General features: G+C 40.2%; 1 pseudogene; it reads right to left on the reverse strand.

The window, feature by feature from the left end:
* Positions 1–1,431: 1,431 nt before the first annotated feature.
* LOC117512900 lies at positions 1,432–2,328 on the reverse strand (annotated as a pseudogene).
* Between the last annotated feature and the right edge of the window lie 3,747 nt (positions 2,329–6,075).

A 6,075-nucleotide genomic window follows, 5' to 3' on the forward strand; every position in this document is an offset into this window, starting at 1 on the left:
AGTCCAATTAAGGGTCGCGGGGGGCTGGAGCCAATCCCAGCAGTCATAGAACGTGAGGCAGGGTACACCCAGGACAGGACGCCAGTCTGTCACAGGGCCACAAACAGACAAACGAACACATTCACACACCTACGGGCAATTTAAAGATTCCAATCCACCTAACCCGCATGTCTTTGGATGTGGAGGAAACCGGAGCACCCGGAGAAAACCCACACAGACACGGTGTGTATATATATATATATATATATATATGAATCGGATACTCGCACTCACTGGACAAAAGCAAAACTCTCAATGTTTTTCTAGTGTTCCATGTAATAAACACCGATCAGATTTTGTATATTGGACAAAATGTCCCGTCCCATTGCAATGTATTTCCATTAAAAAACCCTTGCATGTACCGGACAGAGCAGTCTGGGTGTGCCCAGCCACAAAAGAAGTATGAAATGAAGTTCAGCACTGACACTAGCCGATTCAAGGAAAGTGGGAAACTGGGCTTCTTCTTCTAATAAAAGAGCTACAGGATGTGGCTGAGGACAGGGAAGTATGGAATGAGCTACTTGGTCTGCTGCCACTGCAACCTGGATCCAGATAGGTGGTAGAAAATGAATGAAGAATTGTTTTTAGTGTAAGAACAACAAAAAAACATTCATAATTTGCATCACATTTTTCAAAAATTGGAGAAACTTTAACTTATGACCTCTGTACAAACTTAAACTAACCTTTGTCACCATTCTTGTTCTTTTTACCCCATAACTCCATAACATTCAGTCATAGATAGTCCAAACTATACCTTTTTGGAATACTTATGATCAGACAAATAATGTAGTATACTTTTCAATAAGATTGGAGCATTTTTAAATGTTGACCTCTGTGTCGTTCTTCATTGACCCCTACCAGGCCACCGTATTGGATTTTCAAGTGGCCAGCACTTTTTTTCCCCTCAAACACTGATTTATGAAGAACATTTATGTCAAATTTGATGCTTGTATCACTAAGTGAACAATTCAATCAATCAATCAATCAATTTTTTTATATAGCGCCAAATCACAACAAACAGTTGCCCCAAGGCGCTCTATATTGTAAGGCAAGGCCATACAATAATTATGAAAAACCCCAACGGTCAAAACGACCCCCTATGAGCAAGCACTTGGCTACAGTGGGAAGGAAAAACTCCCTTTTAACAGGAAGAAACCTCCAGCAGAACCAGGCTCAGGGAGGGCAGTCTTCTGCTGAGACTGGTTGGGGCTGAGGGAAAGAACCAGGAAAAAGACATGCTGTGAAGGGGGGCAGAGATCGATCACTAATGATTAAATGCAGTGATGCATACGGAGCAAAAAGAGAAAGAAACAGTGCATCATGGGAACCCCCCCACAGTCTACGTCTAAAGCAGCATAACCAAGGGATGGTCCAGGGTCACCTAATCCAGCCCTAACTATAAGCCTTAGCGAAAAGGAAAGTTTTAAGCCTAATCTTAAAAGTAGAGAGGGTATCTGTCTCCCTGATCTGAATTGGGAGCTGGTTCCACAGGAGAGGAACCTGAAAGCTGAAGGCTCTGCCTCCCATTCTACTCTTACAAACCCTAGGAACTACAAGTAAGCCTGCAGTCTGAGAGCGAAGCGCTCTAATGGGGTAATATGGTACTACGAGGTCCCTAAGATAAGATGGGACCTGATTATTCAAAACCTTATAAGTAAGAAGAAGAATTTTAATTCTATTCTAGAATTAACAGGAAGCCAATGAAGAGAGGCCAACACGGGTGAGATATGCTCTCTCCTGCTAGTCCCCGTCAGTACTCTAGCTGCAGCATTCTGAACCAACTGAAGGCTTTTTAGGGAACTTTTAGGACAACCTGATAATAATGAATTACAATAGTCCAGCCTAGAGGAAATAAATGCATGAATTAATTTTTCAGCATCACTCTGAGACAAGACCTTTCTGATTTTAGAGATATTGCGTAAATGCAAAAAGGCAGTCCTACATATTTGTTTAATATGCGCTTTGAATGACATATCCTGATCAAAAATGACTCCAAGATTTCTCACAGTATTACTAGAGGTCAGGGTAATGCCATCCAGAGTAAGGATCTGGTTAGACACCATGTTTCTAAGATTTGTGGGGCCAAGTACAATAACTTCAGTTTTATCTGAGTTTAAAAGCAGGAAATTAGAGGGTCATCCATGTCTTTATGTCTGTAAGACAATCCTGCAGTTTAGCTAATTGGTGTGTGTCCTCTGGCTTCATGGATAGATAAAGCTGGGTATCATCTGCGTAACAATGAAAATTTAAGCAATACCGTCTAATAATACTGCCTAAGGGAAGCATGTATAAAGTGAATAAAATTGGTCCTAGCACAGAACCTTGTGGAACTCCATAATTAACTTTAGTCTGTGAAGAAGATTCCCCATTTACATGAACAAATTGTAATCTATTAGACAAATATGATTCAAACCACCGCAGCGCAGCGCCTTTAATACCTATGGCATGCTCTAATCTCTGTAATAAAATTTTATGGTCAACAGTATCAAAAGCAGCACTGAGGTCTAACAGAACAAGCACAGAGATGAGTCCACTGTCCGAGGCCATAAGAAGATCATTTGTAACCTTCACTAATGCTGTTTCTGTACTATGATGAATTCTAAAACCTGACTGAAACTCTTCAAATAGACCATTCCTCTGCAGATGATCAGTTAGCTGTTTACAACTACCCTTTCAATAATTTTGAGAGAAAAGGAAGGTTGGAGATTGGCCTATAATTAGCTAAGATAGCCGGGTCAAGTGATGGCTTTTTAAGTAATGGTTTAATTACTGCCACCTTAAAAGCCTGTGGTACATAGCCAACTAACAAAGATAGATTGATCATATTTAAGACCGAAGCATTAAATAATGGTAGGGCTTCCTTGAGCAGCCTGGTAGGAATGGGGTCTAATAAACATGTTGATGGTTTGGATGAAGTAACTAATGAAAATAACTCAGACAGAACAATCGGAGAGAAAGAGTCTAACCAAATACCGGCATCACTGAAAGCAGCCAAAGATAACGATACGTCTTTGGGATGGTTATGAGTAATTTTTTCTCTAATAGTTAAAATTTTGTTAGCAAAGAAAGTCATGAAGTCATTACTAGTTAAAGTTAATTGAATACTCAGCTCAATAGAGCTCTGACTCTTTGTCAGCCTGGCTACAGTACTGAAAAGAAACCTGGGGTTGTTCTTATTTTCTTCAATTAGTGATGAGTAGAAAGATGTCCTAGCTTTACGGAGGGCTTTTTTTTATAGAGCAACAGACTCTTTTTCCAGGCTAAGTGAAGATCTTCTAAATTAGTGAGACGCCATTTCCTCTCCAACTTACGGGTTATCTGCTTTAAGCTACGAGTTTGTGAGTTATACCACGGAGTCAGGCACTTCTGATTTAAAGCTCTCTTCTTTAGAGGAGCTACAGCATCCAAAGTTGTCTTCAATGAGGATGTAAAACTATTGACGAGATACTCTATCTCACTTACAGAGTTTAGGTAGCTACTCTGCACTGTGTTGGTATATGGCATTAGAGAACATAAAGAAGGAATCATATCCTTAAACCTAGTTACAGCGCTTTCTGAAAGACTTCTAGTGTAATGAAACTTATTCCCCACTGCTGGGTAGTCCATCAGAGTAAATGTAAATGTTATTAAGAAATGATCAGACAGAAGGGAGTTTTCAGGGAATACTGTTAAGTCTTCTATTTCCATACCATAAGTCAGACAAGATCTAGATATGATTAAAGTGGTGGGTGGACTCATTTACTTTTTGAGCAAAGCAATAGAGTCTAATAATAGATTAAATGCAGTGTTGAGGCTGTCATTCTCAGCATCTGGGTGATGTTAAAATCGCCCACTATAATTATCTTATCTGAGCTAAGCACTAAGTCAGACAAAAGGTCTGAAAATTCACAGAGAAACTCACAGTAACAACCAGGTGGACGATAGATAATAACAAATAAAACTGGTTTTTGGGGACTTCCAATTTGGATGGACAAGACTAAGAGTCAAGCTTTCAAATGAATTAAAGCTCTGTCTGGGTTTTTGATTAATTAATAAGCTGGAATGGAAGATTGCTGCTAATCCTCCGCCCCGGCCCGTGCTACGAGCATTCTGACAGTTAGTGGTGACTCGGGGTGTTTGACTCATTTAAACTAACATATTCATCCTGCTGTAACCAGGTTTCTGTTAGGCAGAATAAATCAATATGTTGATCAATTATTATATCATTTACCAACAGGGACTTAGAAGAGAGAGACCTAATGTTTAATAGACCACATTTAACTGTTTTAGTCTGTGGTGCAGTTGAAGGTGCTATATTATTTTTTCTTTTTGAATTTTTATGCTTAAATAGATTTTTGCTGGTTATTGGTAGTCTGGGAGCAGGCACCGTCTCTACGGGGATGGGGTAATGAGGGGATGGCAGGGGGAGAGAAGCTGCAGAGAGGTGTGTAAGACTACAACTCTGCTTCCTGGTCCCTACCCTAGATAGTCACGGTTTGGAGGATTTAAGAAAATTGGCCAGATTTCTAGAAATCAATCAATCAATCAATCAACTTTTTTCTTATATAGCGCCAATCACAACAAACAGTTGCCCCAAGGCGCTCTATATTGTAAGGCAAGGCCATACAATAATTATGAAAAACCCCAACGGTCAAAACGACCCCCTATGAGCAAGCACTTGGCTACAGTGGGAAGGAAAAACTCCCTTTTAACAGGAAGAAACCTCCAGCAGAACCAGGCTCAGGGAGGGGCATTCTTCTGCTGAGACTGGTTGGGGCTGAGGGAAAGAACCAGGAAAAAGACATGCTGTGAAGGGGGGCAGAGATCGATCACTAATGATTAAATGCAGTGATGCATCGGAGCAAAAAGAGAAAGAAACAGTGCATCATGGGAACCCCCCCACAGTCTACGTCTAAAGCAGCATAACCAAGGGATGGTGCCAGGGTCACCTAATCCAGCCCTAACTATAAGCCTTAGCGAAAAGGAAAGTTTTAAGCCTAATCTTAAAAGTAGAGAGGTATCTGTCTCCCTGATCTGATTGGGAGCTGGTTCCACAGGAGAGGAGCCTGAAAGCTGAAGGCTCTGCCTCCCATTCTACTCTTACAAACCCTAGGAACTACAAGTAAGCCTGCAGTCTGAGAGCGAAGCGCTCTAATGGGGTAATATGGTACTACGATGTCCCTAAGATAAGATGGGACCTGATTATTCAAAACCTTATAAGTAGAAGAAGAATTTTAAATTCTATTCTAGAATTAACAGGAAGCCAATGAAGAGAGGCCAACACGGGTGAGATATGCTCTCTCCTGCTAGTCCCCGTCAGTACTCTAAGCTGCAGCATTCTGAACCAACTGAAGGCTTTTAGGGAACTTTTAGGACAACCTGATAATAATGAATTACAATAGTCCAGCCTAGAGGAAATAAATGCATGAATTAATTTTTCAGCATCACTCTGAGACAAGACCTTTCTGATTTTAGAGATATTGCGTAAATGCAAAAAGGCAAGTCCTACATATTTGTTTAATATGCGCTTTGAATGACATATCCTGATCAAAAATGACTCCAAGATTTCTCACGTATTACTAGAGATCAGGGAAATGCCATCCAGAGTAAGGATCTGGTTAGACACCATGCTTCTAAGATTTGTGGGCCAAGTACAATAACTTCAGTTTTATCTGAGTTTAAAAGCAGGAAATTAGAGGTCATCCATGTCTTTATGTCTGTAAGACAATCCTGCAGTTTAGCTAATTGGTGTGTATCCTCTGGCTTCATGGATAGATAAAGCTGGGTATCATCTGCGTAACAATGAAAATTTAAGCAATACCGTCTAATAATACTGCCTAAGGGAAGCATGTATAAAGTGAATAAAATTGGTCCTAGCACAGAACCTTGTGGAACTCCATATTAACTTTAGTCTGTGAAGAGATTCCCCATTTACATGAACAAATTGTAATCTATTAGACAAATATGATTCAAACCACCGCAGCGCAGTGCCTTTAATACCTATGACATGCTCTAATCTCTGTAATAAAATTTTATGGTCAACAGTATCAAAAGCAG

This window comes from Thalassophryne amazonica, chromosome 6 (assembly GCF_902500255.1).
Source record: "Thalassophryne amazonica chromosome 6, fThaAma1.1, whole genome shotgun sequence".
Classification (NCBI taxonomy): domain Eukaryota; kingdom Metazoa; phylum Chordata; class Actinopteri; order Batrachoidiformes; family Batrachoididae; genus Thalassophryne; species Thalassophryne amazonica.